Raw genomic sequence first — 24,124 nt, 5'->3', positions numbered from 1 at the left:
AAAGAAATTATTGAGTTGTTGTGGCAATTTAACGATATTTATAGACAGCTAATCACAATATATATGTATGGTGACTATCATGTTCAAGAGGTATTGCGAAAAGTACAGGAAGGGTGTTAAAAGTAGTGTGTAAAATTATTGTTGCTTCAGTGCTTGAATGAGCTGCATGGTCTAGGACAATTTAGTGGAATTGCATTCATAGCTGACCATGAGCGGAGCAACCCGTCTGCCTTTTCGTTTTCTTCTATACCAATATGATTGGGTGCCTAAATGATTTTTATCGAGTTTCCCACAGCAAGTCTAGTCAGTTTTATAGTAAATAGATTACGATTTAATAGTTGCATAAATACGCTTTGCAATTTTTTCAACTAAATCTAGTGCAATAATTATTTTTAATACTTAAAAAATGTTTGGAAATAAAAAAGAAATTATTGGTTGCACTTTCATTTTTTTCCTTTTCTCTGAGTGCTTGTAAGGTAATAAAAACCGTGTCTCGTCAGCCTAATGATCGGCAAGTATGTGTCATTTCCTCTGATGCATTAAGCAATCATTAATGCCGACAATACACGATACAATCGCATACAACGGACCAACTGACAGCTCAACAATTAAAATCGCATTTCAATTAGTTAATTCACTGCAAATGTTTCAATTTCCGAACAGCATAATAAGTACATATTAGTACACAAAACAACAACAATAAAGTGCACGAAACAAAAGCCAATAAATATCAAGCATCATCATCATTAAAACAACTGCGCAAAGCTCCCAAAAAGGCGTAAGCAAAAAAAAAAAAGAATTACGAAAATCGAAAAAACTCCAAAAAGGAAAATAATTGAAAAAAAGTTGAAAAATCGGCGAGTAAAAAGGCAGCGAACAAAGCAGCGTATAATAAAAGAATCAGTTACTAAATAAATGCACGTTTCAGTTTCTTATTATGCGGCAATTTTTTCTGTTCACATCCTTTTTGTGTTCTTCATACTTTTATGTTTTCGGTTTTATTATAACGATTTTTGTCGGTTTCTTTTTTTTTTTTGGTTTTTCAAACTTTTTGGCGCAATTTAAAAGTTAATTTACTTCTGTTGGCCGCAGGGGCCGAACGAACATGTCCAACACCACCCAGTCGAGTACGCGAAGAGCACAAAAAAGAAAAGCCACAAAAAGTGAGCATGAGTAGCGATGGGAACGTACGATTCGCGACGGGAAGAAAGATAGTTGGTAAGCAATCTGACAGCGGCAACAAAAATCGACAGGAAGAAGACAAAGTTATGCAGGTCATTTGGTAAATGCGGCATGACCGGCCGGAAAAAGGGAGTCTCACTTCTGTGATCGGCACGAATTAAGCTGTGGGCCAGCGAACGCGCGCTTCGTGTGGCGGGTCCAAGGGAAATGCGAACAATAGCCGGCAGCTGGCATAAATTGACCACCATGAAAACGTTCGTTGCAATTCATGCAACACTGGCGGCCAAAGCGATAACACGGTTTGAAAAAAGTAAAGGCAAACCACGACGTGGCAACTAAAGGAGGCAATCGAGATAGAGTCAAAGAGTTGAAACAAAAGAGTGCGCAACTATTGAAGTTTCAAGCATTAACAAAATAAAAGAAATAAAGGGCAAAAAGTAACTAGGGAAATGTGGCAACAATGTAGCAAAAGGGGTGTGCAGAGCAAAGGAGTGTAATAAAGGCAAGCAAGCTGCGGCTAACGGTTGCGATGTTTAGTTTTATTTCTCGACAGCTTAAAACAAAAGAACCAATTGTTTTTAAATCTGAAAAAAATTTAAAGAAAGAAGTTTATGAGCTGAAATTTATGAGATATGGTATAGTGAGCAAAGTGAAAGAAAGCTAAGTGATCTTAAGGCTACGGCTATAAATATACCCCCAAACTAGATTTTCGAATAGTTTGTTGAGAGAGACTTACATAAGTTGCGCAAAATATGTGGTGTGTAGTCGTACTGTGGCATTGCTTACAATTTTTTTACGACGAAGACCTGGCGAGGCATTATTGGATGTCAGATAGTTTTTTCGTCTTATCGTGAAACGATGTGAAAGGACAAATTGGCTATATAATAAATCGAATACTATTACTAGAACATCGAAACCTCATCACTCAAGGACGCCTCTCAAATACAACATCAACAGATAGTTGTCTTTCCATAAGCTCTACCAGCGGTTACCCAAAAAGTACCGACACACTCAATCAAAATTTCTGAAAATATGCTTGCTTACGAGATATAAAAGGTTTATTTTAATGGACCCACTGAGAACTCTCGAAAATTCATTATAACTTAGATCCAGTTAGTGGATTTCTCTAAATAAATCGGCCAATAGGATCTATATTTAACGAACAGTAAATATAAACAACCAGTTCCTACGAAATAGCCATTTTCAATTCCTAGGTACTCCTTTTTATCCAAATTGCCTGCACCTCATCTTATTCTTACTTTTGATGCATGCGTGATTTAATACGCGGCAATTTGATGATTAAACGCCGTATAGCCGATTAACTTAGCTGGTCGAGACTCTTTTCAACTGAATTGGTCAAGAATCAACACAAAGGAGCAACACCACAGTAATCCCGACAGCCTCGTGCAGGCGGCGCACAAAGAAGCTCGGATATCGCCTTACAGTCGGTTCAACTGGTAGCACAGTGTATCGTGAATTCCACTCACTCACTCACTACGCTTTCAACCTTTACGCCATCGATATGCTGTAAGCCAGTCATCGAGCCAGGTTCAATTGAATCGCCGCTGCATTGTTGAGTTGCCGCCTGGCAGCTGGCCGGAGACAATAAACCGTAGCGAATGCTAGTGAACTAATGACGGGCCGACCAACCAGCCTGGCAGACACTCACTCACAAGTGCTTCATCAATGGGCGTGCAGCGAGCCACTAATGGGCATATGCAATCAGTGCCGCTACCAAACCAAAGTTGCTTACTCTGCTTTTGCCGGCTCGACATGGCTTTGCTCTTTTGTTACTTTTTTCAATAGTTTTTTTTTGTTTTTATGTTTTTTCACTTTTTTCTTTCGTTCTTCCGTTTTTTGCTTTGAAATTGAAAACGAAAGCATACCTGTTAAGATGGCAACACCACACTTGCCACTGTCGCTGCTAGCGATGTTTGAAAGCTACGAGTATATGTGGAAGAAATGTGAAAAAACAAACTTATAAAAATGCTCTTGAAAAAGCGTCTGTAACGGCCTCTAAGAGAACATCAATTTTGCTCTGTGTTAGAACAGTGTGTTGTTTTGTCGAAAAAGTGGTGTATGCTTTGTTAGTTACTATGTAGGTTTCGAAAATTTCAAACGTCAATTTGTGTAATGTTAAAAGTTTTGATTTATTGAAGATCTTATATTGGCGCCTGCCGCAGAGTCAAGCCAAAGGCATAATCACTCTCTTTCTAGTATGGAAAATTCGTATTCTATAGAAAGTAAAGTAATTACTAAAAGTTTTGTACACTGGAATCAGATTTTGCTCAGATATTTGTATTGGTATTAGTAATGGTATTGTAATTGAATTTCAGTATTTAGAAGTAGTGAGTGGTATCCCGATTTGTTTTGGCATTTTTTTGGTATTTTTTCAATAGTATTGGTATTAGCACTGGTATTGGTATTAGTACTAGTATTGGTAATGGTACAGATTCTGGTAATTGGTACTAAAATTAATGTTGATTTTGGAAAAAGGTAAAGATATATATATCTGGTATTTACGTAACGGTTTTGGTGACTTAGGTGCTATGTAATGGTATTTGTATTGGTAATTATACTGTTAGTTGTTTAATGTTATTCGAGCTAGATTGTTGTTGATTGAAAAATGCCGTAATTGTATTTGAGTTTGGCGCTGGTATTGGAAATACTTGTAATGATTATTATTATTATATATATGTGCGTTGGTGGTGAGTTTGGCGATATGTAATGGCATTTGTTTTGTAATTATAATTTTAATAATTTATTTATTTAATATTATTCGAAATTTAGGTACTGAAAAATGGATAAAGTACTCGTATCGATATTGTATAAGTGTTTGGCATTGGTGTTGGGAATAATATCAGAATGAGTACTAGTATTGGTATTGGAATTGGTAATCACATTTTTGTGGATTGAAATTTTTTTTTGGAAAATGTTAAGGATACATAAATTTCACGTATTATTGTTCGCAATTGTTGCTGTTGACAGAATTGATAGTAGTATAATTTATCGTTGTCTGAATGGATATTAGCAGTAAAATACGACCGTGGAGACGAAATTGATTTTAGATGTGGATTAAATATTATCATTGAAAGTCATATTGCTTTTGGTATTGGTATTAATAATGGGTAATGGTAATTGTATTGATATGGGTATTGGTATTTATACTTGTATGGGTATTGGTATGAGTATTTGTGTTGGTATTGCTATTGATATTGGTATTAGTATTGATATTGGGACTGGTATTGGTTTTAATATTGGAATGGGTAATGGTATCGCTATTGATAAGCGTATTGGTAGATTTATTTGTATTTGTATTGATATTGGTACTGGTATTGCTATTGGTATTAGTATTGATATTACTGTTACTACTTTTATCTTAACTATGTATAATTTTACTAATTCCAAACACAATTTTGCATTTTTGTGTAACACACTTCCCTATTTATCCCACAACAACACATTATCATCGCAAACAACACGACAGCAAGCAAAATATCTACGCATGCGCAACAACGTGAACGAGTGCGACCACCGCCCGCTGCCATTTGGCACATAAATCAAGTGCTGACAGATCGACAGCTGAGCAGACATAAACACACATACAAACATACAGCAGACGTAGTAAAGTCAAAGAGACATAACGACGGCCACCTTGTGGTCGTTATTCGGTGCTTTAGTGAGTAAATTTAATGGATTCCTTCGTGCCTCGTACTTTTTGTCGCGCTATGTGCGGTAAACTTGCTGCGATGTACTTATAAATAACACATTCTGAGGCAGATAGCTTTATTTGCTAGCTCTGGCGTTTTAAAATTCAACTTATAAAATAAAATGGCAAAAAATTAAGAACAAAAAAATTAAATTAATGTATGTATGTATGCGTCTCTTTGTATTTGGTGTTTGACTCCCGCTAAAATGAATTGATTCGCTTCTAATTCAAGCGCAACCAACGGCGAGTGCGAAGGGACCTGTGTGGTTGTCGATGCAACAGGCAGTGCATTCTCAGACGGACGCGCAAACAAACTAAAAAGCAAACAACATTTTTTTTGCAAGCTACTATAGAAATGCGTTTGTGTGTGTGTATATGTTTGCACGCGTTTTTTGCTTTTGCATCATAAAACCCATAAATAATTGCAACTTTTAAACGCCTCTAAGCCTTGGCAGTAAAAATACTGAGTATATATTATATATACATACATATTTTGCATTTTTCTGTCATTTGCTTTTATTTATGTTTTTATTATTGTTTCCGAAGTGTAGTTTGCTTTTGCATTTATTTTATTTTTCGATTTTCAATTTTATGACTTGAAATATTTATTGCATTTCATTTTGGTCCACATTCACCTCACATTTGGCTAGTGACGCGCGTACCCAAATGCAACTGCTAACGTAAATACTTATTTTGTATATATGTACATATGTATATATTTGTGTGTGTGTTGGTGCACTATTGCAACAACTACAAAACATGCTTGTAGCATTTTTGCGAAAATAGCCACTGATGTCATCTTTCGCCGAAAAATAAACACCAACTAAACAAACAAATGCATCGTTTGGCAATTGTACATACACACATACACATACCATATAACATATACGAGTATGGCCATATATCTCTGCTGCTTAGTTATCTGCCTTTGTACTTGTTCGCTTATAATACATTGCTTTTCTTCGTAAGAAACGCAACAGCTTTGTGAATCAGTTTCGCATGCAACCAACAAGACTATTGCGAAAGGTAAGCGTAAATGTTTGTGTGTATGTGTGTTTAGATGGAATTGAGATATGAGGTGTTTTGCTTAATTGTTTTAAAGAAAACAATATGTTGCAAAAATGGTGTAGCAATTTGATTCTCAAACGGCATATGTAGTTCGAAAATTGGAGTCAGGGTATGCATAAAATTCATTAAATTAGTTTAAGTTTCAAAATTAATTGTAAATAATTTATTTTTTATTAAAGATTTTTTTTTTTAACAAAAAACCAAATTTTTATTTTTTTTATTTTTGTTTAAAAAATTTTTGTAATTAATTACATTAATTATTCAAGCTTATAATTAATTACTAATTAATATATAATATATTATTTTTGTTATATTTTAATGTCAATTAATTTATAATTATTTGGTAATTATTCAAGTTAATTATTATATAAATAATTTTTCAAGCTCTTAAATATATTATTAACTGTATAATTGATAACAAATTAATTTAAAAAGTTTTGAATAGTTTTAAATATCATGCAAATTTTTATATATTTTTTTCAAAAACAATAATTTCTTTTCTAAATTTTTTTGTTTAAAGTTTACGCTTCTAAGCTTTATATATTTTTTTCTTTCAATACAAAAATCAACATTTTTATTTTTTAAATTTTGTATAGATATAATTGTAATTTAATTTTTAAAAAATTAATCAATCTCTTAATTAAATTATAAATTTTTTAATTAATTAAAAATTATTTAAAAGAAGTTGAAGTTTTTAAAATAAAACATAAACATGTAGATAGGTTTTTCAATAAATAAAATTTTTTTCTAAATATTTTTTTTATGTTTTTAATTTAAATTTTTTATAATATTAAAGAATTGAAAAAAAAAAATAAAAATTTATGTAGCTCCTTTAATCTGAAATAAATAATTTAGTTCTGAAATTTAATTTGCTTAAATTATCTGCAGTTTTACATCTAATTAAAATTAATTATTCTAAATTAATTAATTTAAATTTTTTTTCTAGTCGAAAATTTTAAAATAAAAAAAAACAAATGCTTTACAAACTTTCCAAAATCATTTAAATTTTTTAGAAATTTTAAAAATTTTCATAGATCTGTTTGTTTTTTTAACAAAAATTTTATTTTTTTTATAGTTTTTTACTTTTTAATAAATTTATTTATATAAAATTATTACGATTAATACATAACTCAGATTTTTACTTGTCATTTGATTATACTTTTTAACTTTTTTCAATAAGTTATAAAGTTTTAAATACATTTTTCATTCTAGAATATTGTATTTTTTATAAACAATTTTGTTTAATGATTTAATTTTTTCATCAGTTTTGGGGATTATCTACATTTTTTAAAACTTATTATCAATTGATTTTTAAAAAATTATTTCAAAATAATGAAATTTAAATTTATTAAAAAAATTTTAAATACACAATTCGTGTGCATTGTTTCAGAAACTTTAAACATTTTTATAGAATTTTTCCTAGACAATTATCATTTTTGTTTGCAAAATAAGCTACTATTATAGGTTTTCATCCTACACTAATTTTATTTAATTTAAAAGTTAAATTATCTATATATTACGAAAAATCATATTAATTTTTTTAAGTGCTAATTATTTAGATTATTCATTCGAAATTAATTGTAATTTTTTTTTCTTTAGTTATGAAATTTTTAAATATGAAATAAAATTATTTCGTTAATTTTTTATTAATGAAATAATAAATTAATATCTTAATTACTAATTTTAAATTATGCACAAATTTGTTCTTATTTATGAAAAATTTCATGGATGTTTTTAATATTATTTTGTTGCATAATTTTAGAAATTTTTTTTTTAATTATTAACGACTCTAAAGTATTTTCCATCTCATTTGCTTTAATTTTAAATTTAATTTAATTTTTTATGTAATATAAGTTGTATAACTATATTTTTTTTATACTATTATCTAAAGTATTCCCTTTATTTAATTTTTTCCTCTTAATTATTTTGAAATAATCATATCAGCACTTAATGCAAAATTTGCATTATCACTTACATAGTTAACAAATGGCAAAACCTTCAAAAATCTACCCACAACCACATATAGCAAACAAGAATATAACTGTGTTTATTTACTGTTTCGGAAGTACACACTAAATACCAATGAAATCCACAATTCATCGCAATATTATCTATCTAATGCTTGATAAAATTCCTTTCTAATGACAATAAATAGATAAGCAAAACATTCTTCAGATAAGAAAACTGTCAATGTGTGTAAAAATACCTTAGTAATCATGTGTGTGTGCTGATATTTCAACTAATGTGGATACATCAAATAACTGTTACTACTACATATATATTTATGAATAAAAATATGTTTGTGCTATATGTAATATATATATAATATAAGTAGTGTTGTGGACTCTAATCTAGGCTATATGCCGCTTATCTCTTTCATGTTGAAGGAGAAGGTGAACGAATTTAGCTGGAAGTGCTTCGATAAGTGGAGTATTAAAAGAATATAGATATACAGCTATATAATACCATGTATATAGAGTTATCTAATTTGCAAAAAAATAAAAAAGTTTGAATTATAAAGAAAGCGTATATTAAATATATATACATATATGGACAGATATATTATTTTAAAATGTGTTGTAAGTCAGTCTGAAATATAAGCCTAGACGTTAACGAAACTTTAGTAATTAATCATTTTAGCGCTAATTTTGACTTTTAGATAAATTTTAATATACAAAATATATAAGTGGAATCATTGACGAGTTTTTCAGCGACCTGTTTCGTAAACTTTTTTAATCCAAGTTACCGCAAATATTCACAATTTCTTACGATCTTTTTTTTATCCAGCGCAGCTTCTTATAACATAAGATCTACGATCATACACTTACTAAACTAACTAAACCGTTTAAAATATACTAAACTTAACTGTGAAAGCACAACCCCAGATGTGAGTTGAGTTATGTTCTCGAGCGTGCATCCTATTTACTCAGTAACTTTTAGAGAACTAAAGTTTTGAGTGTTCACTCTTCATATAAAGCGCTAACTGTAACGTACGTACTTTTGTTATTCAATACAATAACCACTGATCTAATGCCGTTTCTTATGAATTTGATAACTTCAAAACTAATAAAAGCGGGTTTTGAGGTTAGGTGCGGTTATGTAGATCAATATTTCTTGCCGGTGCTATATAATCCTTCAGATTTTCAACCTAATTATTGCTTTCATAACAAATCTCTCTCATCAATCGTACAACCATCTGTTGCATAAGCAATATTTTTCAATCGACTCGGCGTCTCTGCCGCTCTCCGCACATTAAAGTATTTCAAAGCCAAATGAATTTGACGTCGCACACATGTAAAAGTCACAAAGTGCAATAACCAAAATTCAAATTTTCTAAAATATTTTCATACTGAACACACGAAATTCGTATTGTGGCAGCATTGAACTGCGGCGACTGCTGCCAATTCGAATGCCAGCAATGATAATCCACATTGCAACTACTTTCGTGTTGTTTTTGTATTTCATGATTTGCTGCAGCTTTGTGAAATATTTATTTTTGAAATATTCATACTTTTGTTGAACTTTTCTACGTTGTGTGCTTTGGAATGCATTTGCATACTAACGGTATTTCGGTGTCGTAAGCGCAATGCTCGTATTTATTGAGAAACTTTCATCTTCGCTTGGTTTTTGTGAAATGTTTTTCAATTATATTTAATTGTGTATTAAAACAACAATAACGTTTTAAAAATATGCACGCATTTATGAAATGATCCGCATGAATGACAGCTTGCGGTCGTCGCTGCTTTTTGTGCGTGCCATGCATTTGCTGAATGAAGACTAATCGGGAGCGGTGACAAGGCGCTTAAGTGTGGGCGCTGGCGTGTTGTGCACTTTCAATTAAATTTCTTTGTTGTTTTATAAATAACTTATTTAGTTTCGGGATTAGTGTGTTATACTTTGTTCGGAGTGCATGAGTTATGTATGTCAAAAGAATTAAGTATATCGCGGACTTCTAGATATTACTTGAGTGCAGGGGCATAAGGGTGTTAGGTGAATCCTAAATTATGTAAGTGAAATCTGTAGAGTTTTTTAAGTTGAGTGACTGAATTATGACGAAAGAAATGACAGAAAACAAAAATATATACAAATACTTAAATTTGTTTAGAAAATCACTGGCAACATTTAGGAAAAAGAAGTAACCATATACATCTTGCCAATTGCTTAAGAGATTATATACACTTGCAAGTCAGAAAGAACGTATCATGTTAAATTAAAAAGTGTTTCATAGAAGCACTGAATTTTAATCGTTCAGTTTGTATATCAGCTATATCCTATAATGGTCCGATATCGGCGCGATATTCTACTCAAGTGCACATTAAACAGGCGTTAATAAGGATTTGTTTTGAAATACGTAAAAATTGTCTTTTCCTTGTCAGTCCGGGTCATATTTGATCAGATGATACAAAGAATATAAATTTCTTTCTTATGCTTGTTTTTGAAAGATTCCGGGGGAAAGCACAAAAAAGCTGCTTGGAGAAATATATATATATATATACCTATTTATGCATATAAGTAGTTAAATATTTATTGAAATATATTTACTAATAGCAAAAGCTCTAAGCTAAATAAATTAAATCAAACTTCAGTCATTTATTTTTCGGCAAAAAAATTTTGCCTTGCTCCCAAAGCCTTTGAAGTATTCCAAAACAATATCGAACAACAACAAATAAAGTAACAAAAGCTCAGTACAAAGCCTTGCATGGCCTTAATAATCAATAGGCCTATGCGAAACTAATTTAAAAAAAAAAATAAAAATAAAAAAATAAAAATAAAAATCATAATAATAATTGTAAAAGGCTAAAGTCAGAAAAAGGCGGTAATTTTGCATTAAAGCGAATTTCACGCTATTGAAAACCGCTCAGTGCCATAAGAGAAAAAAAATCACCGACTTCCCAGTTTCATTATGCTACGAACTTTTTGTTATTATTTATTTGTTTAGTATTTTGCTATGTTTTTTTTTATTGCCTTTGCTTTGTTGCTTAGCGCTAGAGGCTAAACACAATAGACCGCAGAATATTGAAAAAGTAAATAGGCAATATTGGAAATGATGGAAAAAACCGAATAACAATTAAAAATTAAACGAGTAAAGTAAAGATTGTAAAAAGCAAAGAATAGCGCAAAAAGCTGCTAATTAAAAATGAGCAACAACAAATGCAAATAGTAGTGAAATGTACAATAGAAGTTATAAAAGTGTTAGTAACGAAACGGCAAGTAATGATCACAGAGTAGACAATTTTATGTCTTTGCTGATATAATGAGCAAGTAAACAATTTAAAAAAAAAATTAAGGTTAATCAAATAATTCACTCGCAAAAAACTGCACATTTAGAGAATTTGATATGCTTTAATAATCGGTGATGCATTTGGAAAAGTTTTCGATTGCCTTGTTCTCGTAGCCGATCTCGCGGTCGAAATTCTTGGCAAAGTTAATATACTAGCTATATACTATAATTAGCTGCTGCGGTTTGACCTTGAATTTCGCCGTGCTAGCTTTTGTAGTTTCTGTTATATTCGGTCAAAGTTCAGAGGCTTTAAGTTAATAAAGATTTTGTTTTAGAAAAGTCTTAATTATGAATCAGGAATGTAGAAATTTAATTCTAGATACCGCAGCCTAAACTAATTTTAATGAATTTGTATATTCTAGCAAGTTCTATTAAATTCTGCATCAGATATCCATTGAAACAAAAATACTCTTTCCAGATATAAACATTCATTACATTTATACATATGTTTGTTTAATTAACTGCTCTTATTTCACTTTTTGTTTGCTTTCATTCTAATATACTCATCAATAGCTGAATACTTGTATGTAGTCAATAGTGAAGCAATATGCAGCCTCTCTGTAATTACGTATGTACATATAAATATATATAATATATGGTACACACAACATACATATGTAACTACATTTCCGACTTTTAACTAGCTTACTATCCTCTAACAACTCTCTGCAATAACAAAACAGTTTAATTCATTCCAGGTGCTGCAAAACAAACACAGCATAAGGGAGCAGTAAAAATCAACAGGAAGAAGAACGCATGCTAAATTCTCGCAACTCATTTCGATGCTCTTATGTACTCTTCTACCACTGCCGCCTAACTTCATAACTGCAGAAGCATAAATGATTTGTTGTTGGCAACGAAAGCAAAATTCAAGCAGTGAAGTGAGCAACTGCATGTTGTTGCGCTAATAATTAAGTGATCAATAGTATTGATGAGTGGCTGTGAGAGACAGTGTGAGTATGTTGGCATGTGCACCGTTTGGCTTCCAAGCTCATTGCAAGTAATGAGATTTGGCGAACAGATTTGTTTCTTGTGTGCTAAGTGTCAATAAATTTGACAATACATTTTTAATAATTTACAGGAAAAAACCATCTATGCGTATTAATCAAAAAAATAAATTGCTTCAAATTAAATATTGTGTGCTTAGATAATGCATTAATGTTATCATTTTTAATATTAATAAATTAAAAGTGAAAAGAAATGTGAAAATATAATGGCATAAAAATAGAACATCTATAAAATGCTTTTCTGTGGAACAAATCACTTTAATATGCACATCGTTTCGTATATGTGTGTGAATACGTGTCGGGTGCGGTTCGTTTTGATTTATCTATGGTAGTGCGCGGAAGTGTAAGTGATTAAAAGAAAAGCAAACCAAAAAAAATTATTGATTGGTAAAAGTGTGTGGTGCGGTAAACGTTGTATGCGTTTGTTTATTGAAACTCTATGCGGACTGCAAGTTATTGCCAACAAATGAGGACAATCTTAATTTTGTATATCAAACAAAGAATGCAAGTAAGCAAGCAGCTATTTTTGATGAGTACTGATTTATGCTTTGTTATGTAAAAAAAAGTATTATATAATATTGTATAAAGGATGTATAAAATTTGAACGCATGTAAGACTTCATATTATGAAAGATGTTGCGTTTAACATGAAAAAAAGCGGAAGTGAGAAATGTAAACGATGATTATGTATTAAATATTTTATTTTTATACAAATTGAAATGCCATAAGTTTTTGAAAATTTGAATTAGCATTTATATTATAATTTTTTTTTTTTGTAATCCAGAAAATCTTAATTAAAAATAAATTTAAAATTTCTAATAAGATAAATATTGTTATTTGTTATTCCTAATTTTGAATAAGAAAATATTTTAAAAGTTTTTGATTAAGAAATAAATTTCAAATTTCTAATTACGATTTTCGGATTAAAGAACTAAATTTCCAATCATTAAATATTAGATTTTTAATTAAAAATTGTGAGTTAAAAATATGTGTATATATATTAAATTAAAAAAAAATGTTTAATTAAAAAATGCATACAGGTTGATGAATTGTTTGTATTATGTTGTAAGTAATTTTAAAATTTAAAAAAATTAATATATATAAAAAGATTATATAATAAGTTTATTATCTTTGAAAGCTATGTGGTAATTTCTATAGAAACAGACTATAAAAGTGGTGAGCGTGGTTTTCTTTTTAATTTTTAATATTAATTATATAATAATTATGTATAGCAAAAAAAATGTATGTCTTTCCATGCTTTTAAACAAATTTTTTAACGTACAGAACTTAAGTAATTCTTGATAAAACAACAAGTATTTGAATACATTTTTATAAGACTCTTCTATATATGTGATTTTTTTGTATAGTTTTTTTTATATTTTTTCTACTTAACTTAACTTTTAATGCTTCTGTCTTCAGCACTTTTTAGTCATGGTTTTCTTTATTTATATTTACTCCCTTTTACAACTTTTATGCCACATTTCCGTACAATAAACTTTAGACGACTTTATTGCTCTCCTTCGGATACGCGTTGAAAGTGTGAACGACATTTTTATAAATGTAGCATATTTTTTACCCATTATTCACGTAAATTCACGACATACATACACATATATATAGTTTTAATGTATATTTATGCTTGTTTCTCTCTTGTTGTTTAATTTTTTGTTATTTTCCATCAAGCATATCTGATAGATTGTGCAGAGATAAGGAAAAGGTTGTAGTTGCTCACGTATTAAGTGCCGTCAGTTCCACTGTCATTTAAGTAAACAAGTCAATGCGAAGGCGAAACTCCACAAAATGTGCTGCCATTACTGCAATAAAGTGGTTGTGAACTCGTTTTTCACTCATTGCAGTTGTTACTCCAATTGCGTTCAGTGATATACATATATATATATATGCATATAGTTTACCTATTGATAGCGTGTTAATTGAACACCGTTTTACTTTTAAAATTCGTTAGTTTATATGCATTTATGTGTTACATACACATGTGACAAATCAATTTCACTTAATTTACACCGTTATCATGGGTAAATATAGGGTAAATATGTAACAAATGTTAGTATACATACCCATACCGTTGTATATACAACAGTTGTTTAATTTCCGAAAAGTTGTAGTATTTTCTTGGTAATAACGGAAATTTTTTAATATGAATACTTTAGTGTTTAAGTAGGGGTTTAAAGCGTTCCAAGCAATGAGAAGAATTTGTTTATAATAGCGTTTGATTTTCTGAGGACACGGTAAAAACTCAGTCGGAGAGAAAGAAAAAAAAACGAGCTAAAGAAAATTTGAAAGCCAAAAATGCTCGGAAATTGATTTTTACAGTAAGGCTCCTGCTTATTTCAGTGTGATTAAGGAAAGTATGCCATTCACTCTTAGCATGCTTCACATAACCTCAATATTTTCTGTGAGCTGAACAAGCTCTTAAACGTAATCACTATCAAATTGCATATTAAGAAATTCTTACTTTTTAGTTGGATATTTTTGTACTTTTAGAATTCAGTTTTAAGCAAACTTTGCTTCCACTGCTGTGCACAAAAATACTTTATACGTCACCAGAACCAATTAGACTGTCAGTCCTTTTCTATAAGTGAGTGGCAATTTCCGTTTCAGCACTCTTACTCGTATTAAACAATTATCAGGCGGTCACTTGGGTGCGCTCTCCGACGGAAGTTGGTAGCTAGTTAGGCACTACAGGTCTAAAGTCGCACACTCCGATTTTAATATTTCCTACTACCATGAATAAACACAAAAATATTCATAACACGCAATGGAAATGAAAACAAATTTTTGCCAGTCAACAACGCCAGGTAGGCAAACGCGTGTTATGTTAATAACTCGCTCACTCATCCAACGTTACAATACACTGCAGCGGCAACATTACTTTCGTAAATCACTACAAAAGGCAAACTTGACAACAAGCCGTTAATTGAATTTGGTAGCTGCTGTTTGGCACCGAGTGCACGAATGTGAACGTACGCTTGACGAACGGCCAGTCAGCGCGTTTCAGATTGCTCGCTTGATTTTGTTTGTGAAAAAGTTTTTTTTGTTTTTTTTTTAGCTCGGTTTTGAGTTGTCTTATGTGGGGGTGATGACGACGCTAGCACTGCTTAGACGTTTGCTAGCGTGTCTGTATAGTGATTTTCGTATTCAAACACTATGTTTTCATTAGTGTTTTAATTATGATTTAAAAACGTTTTTGTTTATTTCTTACGTGTGTGCGTATGTTTTTTTATATGTTTCCAAATTATGTAGGTATATTTTTGTGTGTGAGCAGTCCATGTAATTGTCTGTTATTTAAGCCGTTGATTGAAGATATGTGAATGCTGAGCCTTCAGCTAAGCTCAAGCTGTAGCTTAAAATTAAAGCAGGTTTGGATTTTATGGCTCTACTTCGCGGAAATGCTGCCAAGTAGTCATATTTTCGGTATTTAATAGCGTGTTGTTGGTCTTATATTGTACTCGAAATTGTTTGCATTTCTTCCTCTTTTCTTTTATCCAAGCTTTGCATAAAAAACTATAATATTGCAGATAAGAATCTAACATGTACTTCAAATTGAAGGCGCCGAAGCTTATTTATATGCTATGATATAAGTTTGCCAGTTCTAATAAATATGTTTGTATTGTCTGGAAACGCGACCAGTTTTTTTAGGAATTGGCAGAATGCCGACTCTTCATACAGTGATTTAAACATTCTCTGAAGCGTCTTGATATAATATTATATATGTACTTATTTTATGTCTCATTAAGTACACTTTTTTATAGGTACTTGTTTATATTATATTTAACCTTTGCCACACACATTGGTAGTGACTCGCCAACAGTACCGAGAGTATGGTTGTGAGGGTTTTATGCATCAACCTTATAGTCTGGACCTAGTACCAAGTGGTTACTATATGTTTCTCTCTATGAATGATTTTTGATTCTGGTGAAAAATTCTTTCCGAGGCAAGCTTGTGACAACAAGACTGGGAGAGTGTCTTGTGCCAATAGGCTCGAGTGGTTTTGATGAGAGTGGCATTAGGAAATTACTTTCTAATTGCAACAAGTTATTGAAAGAGTGCATATTCGACCTACATCGAACTATTCTAACTATGCTAAATAAAACCTTTAATTTAATGCAAAAGTATTGTTGTTTAGTAAGGACATTTTAGATTACAAAAGGAATGGATTCATACTGAAAATCTTAACAACTCACGCTAAATAAATTGATTACTAGCTCTTAATTCTCTAGACACTTTGTCGTGAAAACATATTTAGCCTCTTCATCAATTTTTGGAAGTACTAAATACCTTCTCTAATTGTTTTTAGGTTTCGGTTTATGACCGAAATATTTTTTCTTAATAAACTGGTAATGTAGAAAGCATATATAGTATTTCGTTTTGTTTAATATACACACTTAAACCCGTGCTCCTATCGTTAGCCAGCGTTCACATAGGTTAACTATTTTCAGTATTGTTTTTTTTCTCGTTTTCTATACAGCACACAATTTCATTAATTACTAATTTATTTGCCAATTTTTTGCGCAAATTTTTAAACTGTTATTTCGCTATATTAATTTATTCTCAATTTATTTACGATATCGGTGGATACGCACTACGCCAAACACATGAAATCCCACAGTCGCCAAAATCCCAAGCAGCAAATAACCGCCAGCATCAACAACAACAAAAACCACAAGCGAAATTTAATTAAGAAAAAATGTAAAAATTAAAAACTATAATATTCAGTAAAGTTTTTTTTTCGGCGCCAACAATAATACTGTTAACAACATATACTCACACATATGTACCTACTTGTACATACTCGTATATATACGCGTTTATTATCGTAAATGCCTGTGTGTGGGTATTGTTGTTGTTTCTTGTTAATATTTTTTAAACATTTTTTGTATATTTGTGGCGCTTGCTGCTGTCGTGATTGTTGCTAGGCATATTGATCAATCGATTGCCAATTATTGGTCGTCATAAGTACAAATGATTGTCGGTAGGTACATATGGCATATATGCGTGTATTGTTTGTCGTATGTAGGAGAAAAAAACATCTACAAATATATTTACACAAGTGTACACTTCATTCGTGTGTAAACAGCAGATTCATATTCATTTATGATATATACATTTTTATATAAAAAACGCATACCTAAGTGAGTCTATTTATTATATACATATATATGAATTCACGGCTTAATGGCCTGTTGCTATGAACATGCTATAAGAGGTACTTCAATTACAAAAAATATCTAGAATTTGGTCAATAAATCGAAAACGCAATCATAAGTGAAAATTGTTGTTTATCAACGCAATTGAGTGAGGGCGAAAGTTATGGCTTCATTCGAAAAATTAATTATGGCGAAAAGTATTTATATTAACATATTATTAGAGATATACTAGTATAGTTTTAATCACTATTTTAGCTTCAAATATATCGTCAAGTTTAAGAAGTTGTGCATAGCGTTTGGCTTTCCAGCTGACAGTGAGTGTCTTTGGAACAAAGTTTCACGATTACAGCTGCAGCTTTAGATCAAATCTTTGATAATTGTAGACCCAAAACAATACAATTTAATGAGCTCAGAGCGCATTTCTCTTCAAAATTTGATATATTTTTGACTTTAAGGCTTTAATATAGCGCTGAAGTTAAGCAATATTTGGGTTTTTCTGCAATCAAATATGGACAATAGATTTTCGTCGTACGAAACGAAATGTGACGAGATATGATCTCTTGATTGATTTATTCCCTACTCGTTTTGCGAATTTAGCGGAAACTCTGAATACTTAATATAAAGAAATATCAGACTTATTATACAAACATTATATATACATATAATATATATATTTATATATTTTATTATATATATATGTTATTATTCATATTTTAATTTGAATTCTACAGTTCATAAACTTACCGTTTTATGCAGTGACTTGTTCTTTAATAATCACTTATTGGTTTCTATGTTTAGTGGGTTGCTTGGCAGTTTGCGGCTTACTAATTATTTTAAATTTTTTTTACACAAGTTTTGGAACTTCAAATCTTTTTACTTTACTGTTGTAATTTATATTTTAGATTTTAAAGATTTCTGGTTTACTTCTACAAAAATATTGATTTCAATTCTTGTTTCTCACTCTATTTACAATGCTCTGATTATATTACACTACAACCACTATGCCGCATTCAACCGAGTAATTTACATTATTCTCACGCAGCTAAACCTGAAAATAATTTTTAAAAATGTTACTTTTATTTAATTTTTGTACTAATAATTATACAAAAAAAAAAATTTTTATATAAAATAATTTAAAAGAGATATAAAAAGTAATTAAAGTAAATTATTAAGGTGTGAGATTAATTTTTAACATATTTTTTATATTTGAAATATATTTAATTCAGTTAAATCTATACGTTATTAAAAAAACTAAATGTATGTATAGAAAAATTAAAAGTATATATACTAATTAAAAATTATTTATAAAATTTTTTAAAAAATTTTCTAAAGATTTTGTGGTACTTAACTTAATTTAACTTGAAAATATTTAAATAAAAAACTAATATTTTTTTTTGAAACTAATTTTAATAAAAACTAATAATATTTTTTCAATAAAAAATATTACTATATGCTTAATATCCTTTGTATTTTAATTTAAAACATATTCAATTATGTTAAATATGTAAATAATTAAAAAAAAATCATAAATAAAAATATTAAAATTATTATAATAATAACTAAAAGTTAGTTATATTGTTTTAAAAATATTTTAAAGGTTTTTTAAAAATAGACTATTTGAAAAAAAAGCAATATTGTTATCTATTATTTTTTGAAATTTTTTAAATGGAAAATACTAATATTAATTTTTTGGAATTTCTTTTTGGAAATGCTTTAAACATTGTTTTTTAATAAATTTAATTGAATTAAATCTGTAAATAATTCAACAAAATTATATAAAAAAGTTATAATTTTTTAAAATGTCTATTGCTTATTGTTTTTTATTTTTTTTTTTAAATATTTAACTCAGTTAAACTTAAAATTTTTTTTTAAATATAATTAAACTAATGAATATTGAAAAACAATTTAAAAAACAATTTTTTTTAACTCTTTTGAGTTTTTTTAAACTTTTTTAAATTTTTTTATAATTTTTTAAAATAATAAATAATACAATTTTAATAATATTATTCAATATTTTTTAAATTGTTTTTTGAATTTTTGAGGAAAAATAAAGAAAATTCTGTCATAGCATAGTAATCAGTACGAATGTACAACAGCAATAACTTTATCGCTGTTTGCCGCACTTCGCCTGCGCCGAGTACACACAAGCACATACATACATATTGACACATGCAGCTTTTCATCGCTTACCTCAATACTAAACGTGTTATTTGCTTATCTTATCTACATAAAATAGTATAACGCTTAAGTAAGCACACAGTGAAAAACTAGCGCTGCGTCGGTTATCTTTACATCGACACACATACAAACATATGTACCGATACATACATACATACGTTGCCTAACAACATAACATGGGGATATCTAGTATAGTAAAGGTAGTGTAACACGCGTTCACGTACCAAAAGCTGCAACAAAAAAGTGAAAAAATACAACAATAACAATTGCTATTAACTTTTCAAAATTTCAATGTTTCGCCATAATCTACACACTATTCTCAATCTAATTTCAGTATCTCTGAGTATAGTTTTTGCATGGCAGCTAATTAGCGTGAATTTTGGCGTTTCTTTTACTATGAATTCGTTTTTGTACCAGCCTAGTGTTGGTTATTGAATTTTTATCTCGTATATACATATGTATGTGTGCGCGTGTGTTTGTCTGTATGCCCGCGCATTTTACCGCTGCCACTTTTACGCATTTAGCAGCGCGACGCATCGCTTTCAAGTTTTTTTTTATTATTTCTTTTTTTATTTTATTTACTTATGTATTTTTTATTAGTTTCTCAACACCATTATGATTTTTCGTAGCGCTACTGTGCAGCTTGCGGTGCTGCGGCTGCTATGGCGGCTTTAGCGTTTGGTGGGGATTCCTTTGTCTTGCGGTATTTGTTTAATATATGATATTTAATAACTTATTTTATGCATACATATATGAAAGGGAATTTCGATAACTGAATATAATAATGATTTGAAAAAAAAAATATTTTTTTTCAATAGAATCGATTTTATCGATTTTCGCTAACAAAATATTTTTTTTCAATAGAATCGATTTTTTCGATTTTCGCTAAAATCGATGTTTTCGACTTTTGATAAATCGATTGTATTTTAGACTTTCATTAAATCAGTTTTATTTTCGATATTCGATTAAATATTTATATCACTCCAGAACACTTGCTTTATTTGTAGTTGGCTCAGCGCCTTTCCTATTTGCTAATTTCTCACAGAGCACAAAACTTTCTATAGGCTTCAAACTCGCTTTCGTTTGGTAACTTTATTCCGCAAAATTATCACTCAGGCATTTGTAGAGATGTTTACAACGTATATATTCGCACTGAACAATATTTGGTAAATAAACTAAATAAGGTAGCTATTGCAATCGGATTTAAGTATGGTCTTGAAGTTAGTAGATCAAGAGTTCGGAAGCTTGTAGGTTCTAAATAAAAAATAAAAAACAACAATGTTGAACAGTGGCGAGTTCTGCAGACAAATTGAGTTAGCGAACATTTGTAAGTTCAAAAAAATCTATATTTTTTGCTTAGTTATCGAATGATTAGAATATTCTCAGAAAACTTGAATTTAGGCCGGTAAATTGTGTCGGAGATAAGAATGCATTTTTAATATTATCTAACCGGCTCTCAAAACGTTTAATGCGTTTTTCTTGAAACGTACGACCGTCTTGAAATTTTTACATGACCTTTTCAGATATATTTGTCACTCATAGAAGAAGAAATACAATTTTGAGAATATTATCGATTTTAAAACTCCTATGAAAAGTAAATTTTGTCACTAAAAACGACTTTTTGTTTTTGGGCAGCCGCCATTTTTTCAAAGAATCAATGTTTAGACAAATCCTCCTGTCATTATCAAATCTCATATATTGTAGTAAAAGTTTTTTTTTTAAATTTCAGGTGATCTACGTGATCAAGGGTAACCAAAATTTTTCAGAGTGAATCGTCCATTTTAAAAATAAAATAATTTCTCTAAATATTTATATACTATTCGTATTTATTTATTAAATAAAATGTCTGTTGATTTAAAAAAATTTACAAAAATGCAGCAACATTTAAATACAACACCAGAAATAAATTGTTTTTAATATAAGTTTAGTAAAAATACGCTTTTTATTTTTGTTACGGATCTGGACACTACGAAACATATACTGATTTAACAGAATTAATTTACTTCATACTTTGGTCAAAAATGTTTTTTGTTTTGCTTATTCAGCAAAAGGCGCGAGCAATACGCAAGGGTCAGCACTTTAGCGCAAATAGCAGTATGAGACCAGATATGCGTGTTGAAAAGTTAAATTTACTGTGCTGATTCCCGAAATCTGATTTAGCTATAATTATTGTGACTGTAATGATTTATCATGTGTTATATATTATATAATCTTGTGCTTTCTAGAGACTCAAATGTTTAACAATAACCAATGACCCAAAGTAATCTTTATATTTTGGATGTGTGATAAATTATATTTAAGTTTGAAAAAGTGAACTAAAAATTATTAAAATTTAAATTAGGTGAATCAAGATTATATTGAAAGCCACTTATATTTAATTAAGTTGAAAAACCTTTTTATTGGCTTCAAATTATTTGATTTTCGAAATATAGTTTTAAAAGGTCTAAAAAAAAAAATACAATATACAATTACAAATATAAGACAAGCGAACTTTTGCGCTAACCGTTAGATACCGGAGTTACCAAACAATTCATAATTGCGTATATATCAATTTACCAACATATGTATGTATGTGAGTCAAGAAAGTAGTAATGCGACATGCAACATGCAACAAATATTAAAATACGAAAATTTTGGAATTTTTAAATTATAGAATCTTCTGAAATCTCTCTTGGAATTGTTTTTGAAAAATATCCCAAAATATTTTTATTTAATCGCTAAGTACATTTACCCTTCTGTTAACTGTTATTACTCAAAACAGGCGTTAAATATGTGTTTATTTGCTTTGTGAAATATTTCTTTATTTTTGCAATATTTTATCTTTATTAATGCGTTTAGAAATATATATTTCAATTAAATGTGTGCATGTTTTCTTATATATGTCAGAATTATTTATTTCTACATTTTTGTTAAGGAACACCTGTTGTTTGCCAAATTTAAAGTTGGCAATACAATATTTTCAGTCATATATTGTGCTTCGTAAATTTCGACAAACGTTCGTTCAAAAAACAGTGTGAAAATGTCAAAAAAAACCATTTACTACTTAAGGCAGTAATAAAGAAATATAAATTAACTAAAACAAACAAAAACACTTCTGACAGAATAAAAAAAAAAAAATTGTTTAAAAGTGCTTATAGTTTCCATATAAAAAAATATTTTATTTAAATTTTTTTAGTATATTGTAGACTTACCTTTTGGAACATTTATCAATAATTTTTTTTTTTTAATATTGTAGTTTTTATGCTTGTTTTGAATTAATAAGCTTATATCTATAATTTTTAAAAATCTAAAATAATTATTTTTCACATTGATTAATCACTTTCCGTACAATTGTTTGTATTAAAGAATCAATTTTTTTTTGAGTTGGAAAATAGCACTCAAATTGAGTAGCTACTTATTTTATTTTATTGTGTTTTTTTTTTTGTTTAAATTTTAGTATTGATTTTTAATTTATCAGTGTTTTATTTTTGTTTGTTAATGTATCAGTATTTTATTTGTATAAGTTGCTTTTTTTAATTTTCTTAATTTCTACACTCAACCAGCATTTCCGTTTCCAACTATTTTACAAAGATATTCAATTCGCAATTTTCCGGCACAATAAAATTTATCGTTTCACTTAATTTTTGTCTTTCTTTTTTTAGATATTCACCTATATACTATAGCTAGTAACACACGTCACTCTTTCTAGTATATTTCTCACACCACGGCCGTTAACCTAATTTAAATGTAAATTTATTGCATGTAATAAATTTTTCATAAATCAACTAAATTAAATGTTCGCTTTCGTCATATAAATACAAATATTACACAAACAATTTTTCGGCAACCAAATAAAATTTCTATCGACAAAATTTAATTTTATACCGTACGTTTGCACGCGCTCGCAATTGAAGAACGACTGATTGGTTCGCCAGCGTTGTGAAAAAGTTAACGTTTGACGCCTAGCTAGTGCTGGGCTAACGCTGTCGTCTGTCGTGCAGCTGGCGCTTGGAACTGCAGCGCAAGGTAGCCGCCGACTTTGTCGGCTGACCAACGCGCGCACGACGATCGCAAAACCGGCTAAAAAGATCAAAACGTGCGTCGCAATTTACGAGTACGAAAGTGCGCTGTCAAACAGCCACAGCAGCGGCAACAGTTGTTGTTAGCAGTCGAGCGTGAGACGAACGCAAAATCGCAGTCAAGTTTGGTTTGCGTGCAGCGAGCGTCGCTGTTTGACGTTGTTGTCAACATTGTTGGGAAGCCGGCAAAATGCGATCACTTGTTGCTGTTTCCCAGTTTTTTTTTTAATAAAAAATCTAACAAAATATCTTTATTCTCCAATTGGCATTTGACGTTTGGAGCGCTCTCTTTATTACTATTCGTAAACATTTACTTTTCTCTTAGATATTGTTGGTTTGCTCTGCCGCTCTCTTATGACAACAGCTTATGCTTGGCAACTGGCGCATCAATATTTATTGATCAGCGCTCGTTCGGCGCGAGCTTTTATGTGCTAGCTCCACTTTCTCTCTCTATTTTACTCTTGAGTGGGAATGTTG

The 24,124-nt window shown here is 30.0% G+C and overlaps 1 long non-coding RNA gene across 7 annotated transcripts in view; it reads right to left on the bottom strand.

The window, feature by feature from the left end:
• The window catches only part of LOC106622430 (uncharacterized), a 159,461-nt gene extending 135,901 nt beyond the window's left edge, over nt 1-23,560 (bottom strand). For 4 of the 7 annotated variants that reach the window (XR_004975587.2, XR_004975585.2, XR_011397144.1 and 1 more), the window contains exons 1-2: nt 22,781-23,498; nt 18,156-18,459 (exon numbers count right to left, since the gene is read on the bottom strand). This is a non-coding gene — a long non-coding RNA (uncharacterized lncRNA). Of the gene's footprint in view, nt 1-18,155; nt 18,460-22,780 lie in introns of all 7 variants that reach the window. The other 3 variants (XR_011397145.1, XR_011397146.1, XR_011397143.1) reach the window with 3 other exon arrangements.
• Nucleotides 23,561-24,124: the final 564 nt, after the last annotated feature.

The sequence above is a fragment of the Bactrocera oleae genome, chromosome 6 (assembly GCF_042242935.1).
Source record: "Bactrocera oleae isolate idBacOlea1 chromosome 6, idBacOlea1, whole genome shotgun sequence".
NCBI lineage: Eukaryota > Metazoa > Arthropoda > Insecta > Diptera > Tephritidae > Bactrocera > Bactrocera oleae.
Note: the sequence above shows the minus strand (reverse complement) of the source record. Positions and strands in the feature narration are given on the sequence as shown.